At 40.6% G+C, this 17,831-nt stretch overlaps 1 pseudogene; it reads left to right on the plus strand.

Annotated features, from left to right (window-relative positions):
* The first annotated feature begins 234 nt into the window (after window positions 1-234).
* Window positions 235-351, plus strand: LOC113041225 (uncharacterized; annotated as a pseudogene).
* The last annotated feature ends 17,480 nt before the right edge of the window (window positions 352-17,831 follow it).

The raw sequence follows: 17,831 nt of genomic DNA on the forward strand, positions 1-17,831 counted from the left end.
AATGTTGTGGCTCAACAATGATTTTATGTTATTGACATTTTAAGACTAATAATAAAATGTGTTCGCAATGGATACAGGCCTATTTATGTAGTTGACTTTATTTGGTATCAGAGCTAATATGGTGGTAATTAGCCTAGGCTATTTCGTAATGTCATTAAAGTGAATTGTCAATCACTTTTGATAATGAAAATATTGCAAACAATTTGGCTCTAAATGTCTAATCTATCTATAAATGCCGGCAGCCATATCACCCTGGAGCCCAAGACCGGTTGCCCACTGAAGCTAAGCAGGGCTGAGCCTGGTCAGTACCTGGATGGGAGACCTCCTGGGAAAACTAGGTTGCTGCTGGAAGAGGTGCTAGTGGGGCCAGCAGGGGGTGCTCACCCTGTGGTCTGTGTGGGTCCTAACGCCCCAGTGTAGTGATGGGGACACTATACTGTCAACAAGCACCGTCCTTCAGATGAGACGTTAAACCGAGGTCCTGACTCTCTGTGGTCATTAAAAATCCCAGGATGTCTTTCGAAAGGAGTAGAGGTGTGACCTCGGCATCCTGGCTAAATTCGCCCATTGGCCTGTGACCATCATGGCCTCCTAACAATCCCCATATCTGCTGATTGGTTTCATCACTCTGTCTCCTCTCCATCAGTAAGCTGGTGTGTGGTGGGTGTTCTGGCGCACTATGGCTGCCATCGCATCATCTAGGTGGATGCTGCACACTGGTGGTGGATGAGGAGATACCCCCTGACTATGTAAGCGCTTTGAGTGTCTAGAAAAGCGCTATATAAATGTAATGAATTATTATTATTATTTTTAAATGGGTAAGCATGGGGGTGTCCAGTAAGCAACCAACTATGGCAGCGATCCAACATATCCTTGTATTAAATCAAAGACGGCGCCGGCCGCGGAGCCCATGTAAAAAAAATGTTATGTTTTTGGCAAAACTTAAGCCCTTTCAGCCCTTTTGACCTTTTGCCTGACGTGGCTATATAAAAAAAAAATCGCTTCCCAAGACCTTCTCAGACCTGTGCTTGCCAGGCTAACATGGCGGATTTTTGCTTTAAGCCCTGAAGTCCAGCTGCTTGCAGCGCTAAGGTTTTTTAAAAAACAATTGCTATTTTTTAAAAAACAATTGCAATTGCTACAGGGAGCTTCATCGAGGTCGTGGGAGAGGCCTACGATCTAAGCTAGGTGCCATTTTATACGTTGCTTCCCGACCATATTCTGTATCTAACTCTCTCTCTATGTTCATAGGTTGATTTTTATTGAAAACATTAACCAATGGCAATCAATACTGCATTAAACAGAGGTAACTACAGCTGCTTGCCAATCAATTCTGATTGTAAAGTATCTTACCATTGAAATAAAAGTGTATTACATAATTTTTAGAAGTCATTAAACCCATGTCAAGAAGCGGCACGAGTGGCACAACGGGATAAGGAGGGTGGATGATTAGCGAGGGATTCCTGGTTCATCTAACCGTTACAACATATCGTGTGAACATATTACTGACCATTTCATAATTTAATTTATAGTCTATAATTTACTGATAACTTAAACTATGTTAAAATAAATGTTCTTGTTTTATAATTTGAGGAATGTTTCATTTGCATAGAAAATAAAAAATCCACGAAAATCAAATACACATAACATCAGTTTTTATTTTATTTTAGGTAGGCTATGTTTGCTAACGTTAGATTAATATATTGTATACATTTCAATTAATACAAATAATAAAATTAAGAAGAATGTAAGAATTTAGTTTTGAAAAAATTGCTATTTATCAGCAATTTTAGACAATTATCCAAGAATTTTGACATAATATATATATATATATATATATATATATATATATATATATATATATATATATATATATATATATATATATATATATATATATATATATATATATATATAGTATTATTTATTTTCACTTTTGCAATAGGCTGTTAAGCAAGCTATTATGAATGTGAAATCTGTGAGATTTTTTTAAAGCATTCTATTTTGTTTTATTTATTTCATTTTGTATTTATTTTGTTAAAATTATTTCTAGTGTATTTTTAAAGTTCTCTGTGTTTGTTTAAAGTTAGCCTGTGTTTAAAAACTGAGGTGCCGCTAGTTGCGGTTTTGTTGTAACAGTTAATGTTTTATAACGCTAATAAAAAACAAAATACCCAAACTTTTTGCCATGTATGGTGCTTTGGTTTAGCATTCTTTGCTTCATATTATTTGAATGCAATCATGTTTAAAATTATTATTCTGGATATTAACTTGAACGAGTATCTATTTGTGTAAATTTTTCACAAGTCCGCGGGAGCGGGCGGGAGTGGACACAAAGTAGAGCAGGTGGGCCTGGTCATACATTCAGAGGGAGCGGGCGGGTGCGGGTTTAAGAAAACAATCCCGAGCAGGGCTCTAACACACAGCTCTATCTCTCATTTCAACCAATTGATCCAATGGTAGCTGCACGGATCTCAAGCTGCCTGGTGGACATCTCGATATGGATGAAAGAACATTACCTACAGCTCAACCTGGCAAAGGACTGAGCTTTTTGTCTTCCCTGCCACTCCAACTGTACAGCATGATTTCACCATCCAGCTAGGTTCTTCTATAACTACCCCATCAACTTCTGTCAGAAATTTTGGTGTATTCTTTGATGACCAACCGACCTTCAAAGACAACATAGCAAAGACTCTTCCATCGTGCAGGTTTGCATTGCAAAACATCAGAAAGGTCAGGCCTTTCCTAACAAAGCATGCTGCACAACTTCTTGTTCAGACCCTTCTCATTTCAAGGCTGGACTACTGCAGTTCTCTTCTGGCTGGACTTCAATCAAACCTCTACAAATGATTCAGAATGCAGCGGAACGAGGGATCTTAAACGAGCCCAAATGAGCTCATGTCACATCTCTCTTTATCTCCTTGCACTGGCTACCGGTTGTGGCTAGCATCAAGTTCAAGACATAGATGCTTGCATATAGAACAGCCACAAGCTCATGGTATTACGAGCACTTCCTGTGTTTGTTTGCCTTTTTATGAAGAATCGCTTTGTGCATTCCCAAATTGTGAGTGGGTTTGTATAAAAGCATCTGCAAAATTTCTAAATGTAAATGTGATGTGATGTAAAAAATATATATATTTTGGCTTACCTTATTCTGCATTTTAACAAAATGGAGAGTTAATGCTGAAGAACAGTCTGTTAGCTGTTGTGGCTCGATGATGATTCTGCCCTTCATAGTCAGCATCCATGTTTTTGCTTAAAGAACAGACTCCTGTAACAGACAGTGCCACAGCAGTCTTTTAGTGTTAGTATAGTTTATAGGAAAAATTACCATACAAAACAGAACACGACCAACTACGAGATGAGGGTGAAGATGAGGCGAGATATTATTTTGAACTGTCTATATTAGTGTTTATAGATTTAATAAATTAAACAACATTTATTATATTTAATGATTATGGAATTTTAACTATATATTTTAGAACTTTGCTGTATTAATAATGGCACATTGCTAGCCTTTCTTCTTCCTTCTCCTCAAATTGTCAAACCGTTCTGTGGGTTAGTGGAGAGCAGCAGCTGCGGTGTTCAGTTCAGAGGGAATGGCTTCTACAAATTCAAAATAAAGACACTGACGTTAATTAGTTAATGTTGCAAATGGAACAGTCTGCAAATGGAACACCAGCATGCATGATAATGTTACTCAGCTCGCCCTGGCTACTCCTCACTGTATATTTACTATAGGACGATATATCAAACACCACTACCTCTTTTTGTTATCATTTAAACATATTGTAGCATCGTGCAATATTTGTGGCTACAATAGGTATTACTAAATTATAAATCATAAATTATAGCCAGGTAATTTAACTATGTCCACCAGGGGTCATCAGTGCTCTATGCTATAACACAGAAACACCAGATGAAAAATCGCTTTGAGAAAATATTGTTTTTGAGTTTAGGCGATGACTAAATGTTTGAGGATGCACATGAGATATCAAACCACCCAAATGCTTAAAAAGTTAAAACAAACAGAATTGCTTGTAAAATAATAGCCATTAAACTTTTCCCACAGCAAAAACAGCATGTGCAATATTGGTTTAAATGCAGAATATTTAATTGTAAGGAAAATAAGTTTGAAATGTTAAGGTTTTAAATAAAGAATATATTTTAGGTTTTAATTATGCCCGATGTAGTAGGTAATAGTTAGATAGACTGATAATTGGTACATGATTTGTAATACCACTTTGCTTTTAAATAGAGGTATTTTTTAACAGTGACAGAAACCCTGCAAAATTACTCTTCTGCATTGTGTCTGAAAATATCTGAGGGATGTTTATCTGAAAGGCAAATAATTAAGATTCCACAGCTAGATTCGCTCCAAATGTGAAAACACTATGTTGTTCAAACTTTTTAAATCAATTGTAACATAGCTTGGGCACAGTTCGTGGATTCTTTGCATTTGCAACAAACTAAAATATGTGACTGTTATTTTAAGTTGTGGCAGCCGGAAAAGTACAATTCCTGGATCCATTGCCATAACGTAACTTTGTGATGTTGGCTGCATCTGAAACCTCTAAAATGCTGCCTTCGGAGGATGCAATCCTGTGAGTTTCATCCAATGATGGTTGAATTAAAAAATAAAGATGGCATCTAAAAGTTGAATTTGGAGGTCAGTTTGTGTGTAAATATACATTTCTGACTAACTTTTTGCACTTTTAATGTTAGTTATAGCAAGAAATCAGTATAATAGTAATTAAATATTCACTTGTTTATCACCAAAACTCGTTCTATTTTATTGTAGATCATTAAACCATTACACTTCCTCAGCAGCCTGTCTGAAATCAATTTCATAAGGTGTTTTCATGCAAAATGCTGCCTGCAGAGTCATTGCCTGATAATTCACTGAGTACAGTACAGTGTACAGTGAGTGGTCACTGAAAATTTGTTCTGATATATGTTCTTCATAGAAAAAGAGTCAAGACCAATTAGTCTGAGTTAGAAAAAAATTATTTATAGTATATTATAGTTTAATCTTTCTCTTGATAAAAAGGTGACAGACTTGAACACCATACAAGGGTTAAAGACTGATTCAGCACCTGTGAATGATGAATAAAGACAGACAACTAATTCAGTTCATTTATTTTCAAAACCGCACAAATATGTACAATAAAATACACCCAAATTATTAATAAAAAATGTGGGAAATAAAGCAAAATATAAATGAAAGCATTCACGACGTTCCATGCTCAACATCATTATAAACGAATATGCTATGCTAGCGTTACATTTACTAGCAGACATTTCAGATAATTAAGGAAAGACACCATAATCACAGTTATTAACAGGGCTTGAATTTAGGGGGGATGCAGTGGGATGGTTTCCCCCGGTTGAAAAAAATGACAAAAAAAAAAATCCCCTCAGTAAAACCACCATCCCCTTTTACCATCCCCTTTGGATTAATATTGTGCATTATGTAACTCTTATCCTGTATGTGTGACTGTAAGGGATTGAGAGATAACAGGAGATTGTTTAGGTTACATATGTAAACCCTAGTTCCCTGAAGGAGGGCATGGAAATATTACATCAGAACTGAGGAATGGGGTCTCGCCTGAGAGGGGTCCCTTCCAGAACGCCACAAAGGCTGTCTTCCAGTGACCTGTGTAAGTTATAGCAACCTGCCGTGAGGCCAGCACGAGTGAAGGGTTATACCTAACACAGAATGTAATAAAGGGCTATACCTTAGAGGTCTTCACAGTGCACCCGAGACCCGTCGACCCCGGACCCGACCCGGGACTCGTACGGGTTCGGGTCTATATTTTAAATCATCAGCCGGGTCGGGTTCGAATCTATTACCTCGGGTCCCGGGTCTGTTTAACATTGTGTGTAATACCCGTGTGATCGCCGATCGGAGTCATCGGACTCGGAGAACATCCAGGCCGTTATCAAAGACTGCTTGTGTTTTTTGTAACTTGCAACTTGTAAAATTAGGAAAAGAAAAGAGTGAGCCAAAAAAAGTGATCTCTCTCTCTCTCTCTCTCTCGCAGACTCAAGAGTTAATACAAGTGCACACACGGTAATGCTTGCAGACTTGACACACTCATGTTTAATATATTTCAAATCAGCAACACAATCTGAGGTAAACTGTCACATGAATGTTGTCTATTACGCTCAAATTGCGTTAAGGCATTTTAGGTTGATAAAGCTAGCACGCATGTGCAGTCATGTTTCTATGGCAAGCAGTGAGGGACACCTCGACCGCCAAACCGCGTTTTACATTTTCTCCCATTTTTATAATATTATAAATGAACCTTTTAATCTTAAAGTTTTAGTGGTTCAGATTCAGACTCGATGCAGAGCAGAGAGCACAGACAGAGATCAGATGATAGTAAATAAATTATGTCAGCGGCCATGGCATTGCACGAGCGATCGTTATTGTAGTTCAAAAGGGCAAACAGTGTAAGTTATTATGCGAATTAACTCGAGTCAGAATGTACATGTGCACAGTAGCATTTGTCATCCGTCACCGTGACATCAAGTGGACTTCTGAAGCTGAAATAATGAGTGGATTCAGCTTGGACTTGGAATAAATAGAGGAATAACATGAATAACTTTCTTGACGGAGGATTGTAATGCATCACAGGCAGTCAGGTACAAGGAAGAGAGACCACGGCTCTTTAAATTAGGTAAGACAAAAAGCTGTATTCTTCGCAACAGGTTTATTGACTTGTAATAGCAATTTAAGGTGGAATATGTGATCGTCGGGTCCAGTCGGGTCTGTGTCTTCCCGGCGGGTTCGGGTCCAGATTTCAAGTAATATACGGGTCCGGGTCGGGTCCGGGTAGGCATTTCTCGGATCTACACGGGTCCGGGTCCAGCTTTTGAAATAATAGACGGGTCGGGGTCGGTTCGGTGTAGTACATTACGGATCTCTGTCGGGTTCGGGCAAGAATTTTTGGACCCGTGAAGACCTCTACTATACCTAACACATAAGTATGCTAATAGGCTGCCTGCTCATAGGAGGTCTTACAAAGAACATATCAACAAGCTTAGTGGTGATGCATATGTATCTCTGAGGTACCCAGCCCGCAGGGTGGATATATCAGAGATGGCAAGGGTGGCTTGCCAAGGGAAAGATACAGGCTGCTGAGAGAGACTTGCTGTGGAAATACACACGTGGGATTAGCCAAGAGGGGAACACAACACATGGAGGCACGTAGTCAAACACAGTGGCGGACCGACAGGGCATGCACACAAGTGCTCATCATCAGCAGTGCTGGAGGAACCCAGGGTCCTGAACTGTGGAACTCACCTGAGAGGGATATCGCATGCATCCAGTCCATAGAGTGGAACGGTGCAGCAAGTGAATTGACACCAAGCAGGTCCTGCTTACTAGCCTGAAGAGGCAAGTTCCTGGGGGGAGGACAGGCTCTACATGGAGATTATAGAATCTTGCAAACATGTTAGGTGTTGTCCAGCCAGCAGCTCTACAGACGTCTGTTAGTGAGGCCACATGTGCTAGTGCCCAGGAGGAAGCCTAATTCCTAGTTGAGTGAGCCCTCACCCCTAGGGGGCATGGCAGGTCTTGAGCCTGATAAGCCAAGACAATAGCATCCACTATCCAGTGGGATAACCTCTGCTTGGAGACAGCCTTTCCCTTCTGCTATCCTCCGCAACAGATAAAGTTCTGGTCCGAAGTCCTAAAGCACTGAGTTCTGTCTACATAAGTGCAGAGCGCACAGACTGGAGCAGCGCCAGTGCTGGTTTTTCCTCCTACAGTGGCAACGCTTGCAAGTTCACCACCTGATCCCTTAAAGGAGTGGTGGGAACTTTGGCACATATCCAGGCTGGGGTCTCAAGATAATATGAGAGTTAGCCGGCCCGAATTCCAGACACACTTTGTCTATTGAAAATGCCTGCAAATTCCCAACTCTCTTAACCGAAGCCAAAGCCATCAGAGGCGCAATTTTAATGATAAGAATTTCAGCTAAACTGACAGCAAGGGATCGAAAGGAGCTCTCTGCAGTGTGGATAGCACAACTGCAAGATCCCAAGAGGGAACTTGTTGGGGACGAGGTGGATTGAGCCTCATGGCCCCTCTAAGGAACTTGATGCTCAGGTCATGCTTCCCAAGAGACTTAACATCAACAGGATCATGGTTAGCCACAATGGCAGCCACGTAGACCTTTAGGATGGAAGGAGACCCGTCCTGAAGAACCCTTCCTAAAGAAAGAAAAGCACTGACCCAATCTGGCATTTCCAGGGGTCTCCACAATGTGAAGAACACCAAGTGATGAAGAGGTTCCACTTCAGAGCATAGATGTGTCTGGTAGACAAGGCCCTAGCCGAAGTGATGGCACCTATGACCTGAGGTAGCAAGGTACCTAAACCTTCCTTGACCGGTCCAAAACCCAAACATGTAGGTTCCAAAGATCGGGGTGCGGGTGCCAGAGGGTGCCCTGTCTCTGAGAAAGAAGGTCTTTCTCAGAGACAGGTCTGCCAGGCAGGGGCTGTCATGGGGAGTAAAAGTTCAGAGAACCAGGTCCGGCAAGGCCAAAAAGGCACATGCCTTGCTCCCGTCCTCCCTGATCTTGCATGTCTGTGCAAGAAGGCTTACTAGGGGAAACACATACTTGTGCAGGCCAGCTGTGAACCAGAGTGTCCATGCCAAGGGTGCTCTCAGTCAGGTAGTAAAACAACTTGCAATGAAAATTGTTTGGAGCGGCAAACAGGTCTAACTAAGCATCTCCAAAGTGTTCCCAAATAAGCCGAACTGACTGGGGAAGGAGTCTCCATTTCCTGGGGCGAGACTGCTTTCATGAGAGCTTGTCAGCTGCACAACTGAACTTGCCCAGGATGTGAACATTGTGAAGCGACCTCACAGGCTTCTGACTCCACAAGAGGAATTTGCGGTTGAGTTGCAATGGGAGTGTAGATTGCCCTGATGGTTGATGTACTTTCACAGTGTTGTCCATACAGACCAGAATGTGCTTGTCCTTCAGCAAGGCCTTGAAGTGGTGCAGATCAATTCGTACTGCTAGCAACACGAGGCAATTGACATGCCACTGAAGTCTAGGTCCCGTGCAGGAACCTGATGCAAAATGTACATTGCACATGGCAATCCAGCCTGTGGAAGAGGCATCTGTTGACACAACAACATGCCTGGACATTGGTTCTAGGGGAACACCAGCCCGTAGAAATGATACAACCACGGGGTGAAGAATATGTGGCAGGATTGAGTGATTGTCACTTGGAACGTGCCCTGTTGGCATGCTCATCTTGGGACTCAGCCGTGAAGCCAGTGCTGAAGCAGCCTCATATGAAGCAACCCGAGCGGAATGACTGCTGGTACAGATACCATATGCCCCAGGAGCCTCTGTAATAGCAGTGCGCACCCCCTGCAAGACCTCTGGTTCAGCACTGCCCTCATGCAGCTCATTGAGCACCTTGGCCTAGTAGACCTGGAGGGTGGCCATAGCATGCAAATCAGAAGCGGTCTAACCTGAAGCTCTGTAAGCCTTGACCACTAGTGTGAACAAGAACTTATAGGCTTTGGATGGGAGCTTGGGACCATCACACCAGGTAAATCGCAACAGAGCACTCCACTGGGGGAATCCCCACATACCCTTTAGCCGCCTTGCCATCTAGGCAGTAAAGGCGGAGGTAGCACCAGAACGGTTTCGGGTAGTTATAGGTCCCTTACATGAACTGGTCACTTCCTGATGCACCTCCGGGAAGAAAGAAACCAGAGGGGGGTGCTGGCGATCAGCATGTGTCATCCAGCCAATCTTCAGCCTCGAGCGCTCAGGACAGGGTGGAGGATTCCATCTTTAAGATTTCATCTTTAAAACGATGCAAACACAACCTATATATCTCTTTTAGATGAAATTAAGCTCTTTCAAAAGTGCTCAGGGGAACACAGGAACTGGAGAGAAAAGCAGGAAGCTCTTCATGAGCCGCTGAAGTGCACTGTCACACCGACACCACTGAAGACTCATTTGAAAAGCACTCTGGTGATCCCAGCAGAAAGATGTGCTCAGCTCTGAAGCAAAAGCTTGAATGCGAGTTGCTTCCGCTGCTCGTCATATACCCACATAATGGGGTGGAGCTCACGATGCAAATTCCACATAAAAAGGTACTCAAGCGTACCGTTGGCTCATTCTGTTACCAATTGAATATGACTGGGCTCTTGGGCAAGACCCCATTCGTCAGTCTATTTTGACGTAATGTCAAACATGACCGACTGAAGGGGAACTGACATGATCAAGTCAACGACTTGATTAACAAAAACACCTTGAGAGCCCAAAAGCATTCACTGCACAATGAAGCCTATTAGAATACAGGTAAAATTACCTTAAAATTAAAGCAATTAAAGAAAAAATACCCATTTATGAGTTTTTATATTTTTATATTCATTGCACAAGCAATGTGATTTTCTGAATATAGGAGGTCTACATATGCAAGCACAAATGTGCTATTAATTTGATATAACAGTACATGCAGTAGTAACACAAGTGTTTCATTCCTTGAATTAATCAGTTTTTGAACTAATCAATTGAGCCCATTCAGATGGACACTACCCTGTGTCCCAATGCGTGTACTATCCAGCCTGTCTGCCCTAGATAGTAATGAAAATTACTAATGAGTCATGAGTCATTTTCGTTTGAACTATTCATTAAACAATTTATCAAAATAAATGCGTGCTGCCACCAAGTGGTGGTTTTATTATAATCATTTTTTATCCATGACTGGCCTAAACCAGCCAAAGTTTCAGCACATAAGCTAATTTAGCAAAACATTAATTATCAATATTGACCAAAATTCCTCCATTTCAGGCCCAAGAAGAAGAAGAAAAAAAGCTTATAAATAATATTTAATTTAATATGGATTTTTTTTTCATTAAATAAAACTTTTTTTTTTAAATAGACAATGTTTATATATATAAACTGATGTGAAACGTTAGACACCGTCCTCTCCAGCAGCTTCAGTGTTCCCGGTTGTCAAGGTAACTCTGAATGGCAACTAGTACTATACATAACAACAACAATAAAAAAGGGTGTTTAAGCGTCTTTCCGGAGTTCAACTACTTTATTTGATACATTTTTATAAACCTATTTATTTGTTATAAATTGTAAGACTCACCTCAGAAAAATTTGTTCCTTTGTCAGACACAGCAGCAGTTAAAAAGTGCCTCAGACAAACGCCCTGTCCTGATTCAGAATTGCCAGCAGAAGAGATTGTGTAGCCAGGTCTATGTCATTATTTAATGAACTTGTTACAAAATAAAAAATTTCATGTCTCAGAAATACTTGGTAGGGACTCCTTTTGCTTAAATTACTGCCTCAATTCGGCGTGGCATGGATCGGTGATCTGTTTGTGGCACAGCTGAGGTGGAATGGAAGCCCAGGTTTCTTTACACTGGCTTTGAGCTCATCTGCATTTTTTGGTCTCTTGTTTCTCATTTTCCTCTTGACAATACCCCATAGATTCTCTGTAGGGTTCAGGTCTGGTGAGTTTGGTGGCCCGTCAAGCACACCAACACCATGGTCATTTAACTAACTTTTGGTGCTTTTGGCAGTGTGGGCAGGTGCCAAATCTTGCTGGAAAATGAAATCAGCATCTACAAAAAAACACAATGGACCAACACCAGCAAGATGACATTGCCCCCCAAATCATCACAGACTGTGGAAACTTAAAACTGGACTTCAAGCAACTTCTCAAGGAGCTTCTCCACCCTTCCTCCGGGCTCTATAGGCCTTGGTTTCCAAATTAAATTCAAAACTTGCTCCCATCTGAAAAGAGGACTTTGGACCACTGGGCAACAGTCCAGTTCTTCTTCTCTGGTAAGACGCCTCTGACATTTTCTGTGGTTCAGGAGTGGCTTAACAACAGGAATACGACAACTGTAGCCAAATTCCTTGACAGGTCTGTATGCCTTCACCCCAGCCTCAGTCCATTCCTTGTGAAGTTCACTCGGTTTTGGCTGACAATCCTCATAAGGCTGCAGTTCTCTCGGTTGATTGTGCATCTTTTACACTTTTTCCTTTCACTCAACCTTCTGTTAACATGCTTGGATGCAGCACTTTGTGAACAGCCAGCTTCTTTGGCAATGAATGTTTGTGGCTCACCCTCCTTGTGAAGGGTGTCAATGATTGTCTTCTGGAAAACTGTCAGATCAGTTTTCCCCATGATTGTGTAACCTAGTGAACCAAACTGAGAGAGGCTCAGGAAACCTTTACAAGTGATTGGCTGATTGGCATGTCACCATATTCTAATTTGTTGAGATAGTGAATTGGTGGGTTTTGTTAAATGTGAGCCAAAATCATCACAATTAAAAGAAACAAAGCCTTAAACTACTTCAGTCTGTGTGCATTGAATTTATTTAATACATGAGTTTCACAATTTGAGTTGAATTACTTAAATTAACTTTTTCAAGACATTCTAAATTATGGAGATGCACCTGTACACTGTGTGCGCGGTGTGTCAGTTGTAGAGATGCACGTGCTGGATGTCATGTATATATTAAAAGCAGTTGTCCATGTTTTGACTTGGTGAAAAGAAACACATTAGGCCCTATTTAAACGATCTAAGTGAATGGTCTGAAGCACATGGTGCAGGTGCACTTAGGGGATGTTCAAATCCACTTTTGCCAGTTTAATGAAGGAAACATTTTTTGGAGCACCAGGCACATGGTCCAAAAGGTGTTGTACTTTACCTATTCTCTTAATGAGTTATGGGTGTGTTTTGGGTGTAATGTGCAATAAACCAATCAAAGGCTGCATCTGACGACTTAGGCAGGTGACTTGCTGCCTTGCTGCTATATCAGGCAATGACATTGCAGGCAGCGTTTTTGCATGAAGGCACCTCATGGAACTGATTTTGGACAGGCTTCTGAGGAAAAGTAATGGTTTAATTATCTACAACAAAATATAGAGAGCTTTAGTGATAATTTCTCAATATAAATGATGAGAAGTGTAAAACGTTGATCAAAGACATACATTTACACATAAACTGACCAAGGACCGCAACTTTCAGACGCCATATTTATTTTTTGGCTTAGCTGTCAGAGAATGGAATACACATGATTGTGGGATATCAAAGGCAGCGAAGGATACATCAATCAATCAATCAATCAATCAATCAATCACCTTTATTTATATAGTGCTTTAAACAAAATACATTGCTTCAAAGCACTGAACAACATTCATTTGGAAAACAGTGTCTCAATAATGCAAAATGATAGTTAAGGCAGTTCATCATTGAATTTAGTGATGTCATCTCTGTTCAGTTAAATAGTGTCTGTGCATTTATTTGCAATCAAGTCAATGATATCGCTGTAGATGAAGTGACCCCAACTAAGCAAGCCAGAGGCGACAGCGGCAAGGAACCGAAACTCCATCGGTGACAGAATGGAGAAAAAAAACATGGGAGAAACCAGGCTTCAGTTGGGGGGCCAGTTCTCCTCTGACCAGACGAAACCAGTAGTTCAATTCCAGGCTGCAGCAAAGTCAGATTGTGCAGAAGAATCATCTGTTTCCTGTGGTCTTGTCCTGGTGGTCCTCTGAGACAAGGTCTTTACAGGGGATCTGTATCTGGGGCTCTAGTTGTCCTGGTCTCCGCTGTCTTGCCAGAACTCCACCTCCGCCTTGGTTGCCTGAGTCTTCTGCTCCACCTAGGCCCTCCGGATCCTCGACGTCACCCTGGCTCTGCGGCTGTGCTGCTCCATCTTGGGCTCCTCACCCACCGGTGCAGTCTCCGCCTGTCGGCCCCCTGGTGTCGTCGACCCCTCCTTCACCATGGCTCCTCCCGCCGCCGACTCCACCATGGATCTCCGTCCTGGCTGGTCTCTGGTGGACCATCTGGCTCCTCCTGCTCCGGGCTCCTCCCTGGCTCCTCCCTCCATCCACTCCGCCCTGGTCCCTACCTCCATGCTCCCTCATCACCTGCTCTTGGCCTGCTCCTTGCCCGCCTCCAGAACCTCCACCCTCCCTCCGCTGGTATTCCTCTTGCGGTGCGAGGACGCACCGTTCCGGGAGGGGGCGAACTGTCACGTTCATGAACTTTGTGTCCTTTTTTGGTCACCTTCCTAGTTTTGTTAATTGATTCCTCCCACCTGTTTCCAGTTCCCTCATCACCTCCTGATTGTTTAAATGGCCGTTCTGTTGAGTTCTCCCTGGTCCGTGATTGTTGATATGTTTAGATGTTTGCATGTTTAGATGTTTGAGTGTTAATGCTAAATGTTATCTTTTATATTGTCTGTTTTTCCCCTTCTTCATCAGTAAACTCCTTATTTGTTCCAGATCCTCTTCTCGCACTTTGTTTTACGTTTAGCACTACCTTAGTTTATAACAGTGAGTTTGGTGGGTGGCAATAAATCCCACGTGTTCATCCCATGTGTTCATCCACGCCCCACATTTGTGAATCAGTTGAATTAACAATATGGCATTAATTGGAAGACTAATAAAAAAAAAAGTAAACAACTCATACAATTATATATATACAACTCACAACTCACACAAAGTTTTATATAATCACTGTGTTACATCAAAATAAGAATAATGTCCTGAAAACATGATAAGTGGAAGTTTTTAGTGAGTAATCAGCTTGGTCAAATTTAAAGTAAATCTCTCTGTGACCAATATTTACAGAGTTCACAATTAAAATATATTGTTTAAATTGTTACTGCTCTCAGTTATTATTTTGGAATAAATAAAAAATGCTTAAAAACACTAACTTGATGAGGTTACATTTTTATTTAACGCTTGTGCATGACGGCATGCTAATAAAAATGATGTGCCCCCACTCTCTATTATAGATCAGTGTGTGTCCAATAGTAAACTGAATAAATATTACATTATAACGGTTAAATACAGTATATCAGTAATACTCACTCTCTCAAGAAAGTAACTTGTAGTCTTGAACACAAACTGAGAAAAACTAACTTGGAAGGTTCTAGAATTGCATGGAAAAACAGTATGTGCAGCTACAGACAGGCTCTAAAAACTGCCAGGGCAGAGCATATACACAAACTCATTGAAAATAACCAAAACAATCCAAAGTTTTTATTTAGCACAGTGGCTAAATTAACAAATTACCAGATGCCACCTGATTCAAATATTCCACTAACGTTTAATTGTGATGACTTTATGAATTTCTTCACTGATAAAATAATTAACATTAAAAATACAATAGCGAATGTAGATTCTACAGTGTCTAACACTTCAGTTTCAACCATCGCACCCAAAGATATGCTTTGCTAATATAGGACAGTAAGAGCTAAACACACTTATCACTTTATCTAAACCAACAACATGTTTATTGGATCCTGTACCCACTAAATTACTGAAAGAGTTGTTACCTGTAGCCGAAGAACCGCTTCTCAATATCAGTAACTCGTCTTTATCTTTAGGTCACGTCCCAAAACCATTCAAGCTAGCGGTTATTAAGCCTCTTATTAAGAAACAAAAAACTAGATCCTAGTGTACTGGCAAATTATTAGCCTATTTCAAATCTACCATTTATGTCTAAAATTTTAGGAAAAGTTGTGTCTGCTCAATTGAGCACCTTGATCACCAAAATTATCTGTATGAAGAATTTCAGTCAGGTTTCAGGCCCCACCATAGCACAGAAACGGCAGTTGTTAAAATTACAAATGACCTGCTTCTTGCGTCAGATCAAGGCTGCATCTCATTTCTAGTCTTACTTGATCTTAGTGCTGCATTCGACACCATGGATCATGACATACTCATAGATCGATTACAAAACTATACAGGTTTTGTTATGCTCTAAGATGGTTTAGATCTTACCTGTCCGATCGCTACCATTTTGTTTACTTAAATAGGGAGTCATCTCATTTATCATCAGTAAAATATGGAGTTCTACAAGGATCCGTCCTAGGTCCCCTTCTATGTTCAATATACATGTTGCCCCTTGGTAATATTATTAGAAAATACGGAATTAGCTTCCACTGTTATGCTGATGATACTCGATAGACGAGACCCGATGAAACTTTTTATCATGTTACAAATCATGTTACAAAAACTGCATTCTTTCATCTTAGAAACATTGCCAAGCTATAAAACATGTTATCTGTTTCATATGCAGAACAGCTAGTTCATGCATTCATGACCTCTAGACTGGACTATTGTAACACACTTCTAGGTGGTTGTCCTGCTTCTTCAATAAACAAGCTACAGGTAGTCCAAAATGCAGCAGTTAGTGTCCTTACAAAGTCAAGAAAATATGATCATAGTACCCCAATTTTACAGTCTCTGCGCTGGCTACCTATTAAGTTCCGTATCAGTTACAAATTATCATTACTTACCTATAAGGCCCTAAATGGTTCAGCTCCTGCGTACCTAACTAGCCTTCTACCACGTTACAATCCATCATGCTCCCTAAGGTCACAAAATGCTGGACTTTTGGTAGTTCCACTTGGTAGTTCCACAAAGTCCACTAAAGGAGGTAGAGCTTTTTCACATTTGGCTCCCAAACTCTGGAATAGCCTTCCTGATAATGTTCGGGGTTCAGACACACTCTCTCTGTTTAAATCTAGATTAAAAACGCATCTCTTTCGCCAAGCATTAGGGGTGGGCGGATCGATCTAAATATCGATAGTATCGATGCCAACACTATCGATGTTTATCGAATCACAAATTGTAATTGAATCAATATTTTAATTTGAATATCTCTCATCTATGTTCATTATACTTTGCTTGTGTCTTCTACCTCTACAATCCTGAGCAAACGCTGCTTTCACATCCTGGCCCACTTTGCTACTCCTCCCCCTCCTGCTGCTCTGCTGTGATTCGTTGTTGTGTCGTCACGTGACTCACTGACACAATGCGCCGAGGAGCAGCGAACAGAGTGAGCGAAGCTGATAGCACATTCAGAAGGGGGGCTCAGGGAATGTAATTGCACAGGTATATTTGTTCTGTGTTTGTTTTTCAGTAATAATTGTGTGCACTTCATTTCATTTGCTTTAAAAACCAGAAAAAAAGGGAGATTTTTTGTATTCTTTATTTTATTTATTTTTTATTTATTTTTTAAAGGCTGTAAAGAATTAATTCTACAGTGCCTAATAACTAATAATTTTGTGGACTTCAATACATTAATAAAAAATATTGGCTAAATAATTGATCATTCAGAAATAATGGCATAGACATACTGCACTCCCCTACACAAAAGTTTTTTTTTTTTTTTTTTTTTTTTGTTTGTTTGTTTTTTTAAGTAAAAAGTTTAACTAGGATTTATACAAGCTCCAGTCTGGATCCAGAACACCTGAGAAGAGATGATGCTGACCCCTCAGAGGACCTCAGATGATGCTAACCCTATATCAACAAAAAGAACTAACAAAAATTGCTACAAGTGCGACTGCATCATATAATAATTATTAATTATTAATAATATTAATAAAGTTCATCGTCTGGCTGACTACGTCTTGTATTAATTTTTCTAAAAATCCTGTCATATGTGCACAAACTGACAGTCACCACTTATAAGCTACTACTAAATATTGTAGAAAAATACTTTTCTGTAAAGTTGCTTTGTAATGATTTGTATTGTAAAAAGCGCTATACAAATAATTGAATTGAAAATACTCTCTCTCTTTCTCTTTCTCTTTCTTTTCATGTAAGGATTCTAAGATAATTTTTACCAAGAATAATAATATACAAATTTATCTTGTTTATCATGGATCACATGCTGCCAGACCTTAACCTGATCTGGGCCACACTCTTCCCACCAACAATCGACACTCATGTTGTTTGCCAGATCCTCGCCGTGCCGTCATTGCCACACATGGCCCATCTCTGTCTGAAAAGTTACATGCCATT

The sequence above is a fragment of the Carassius auratus genome, chromosome 2 (assembly GCF_003368295.1).
Source record: "Carassius auratus strain Wakin chromosome 2, ASM336829v1, whole genome shotgun sequence".
Classification (NCBI taxonomy): domain Eukaryota; kingdom Metazoa; phylum Chordata; class Actinopteri; order Cypriniformes; family Cyprinidae; genus Carassius; species Carassius auratus.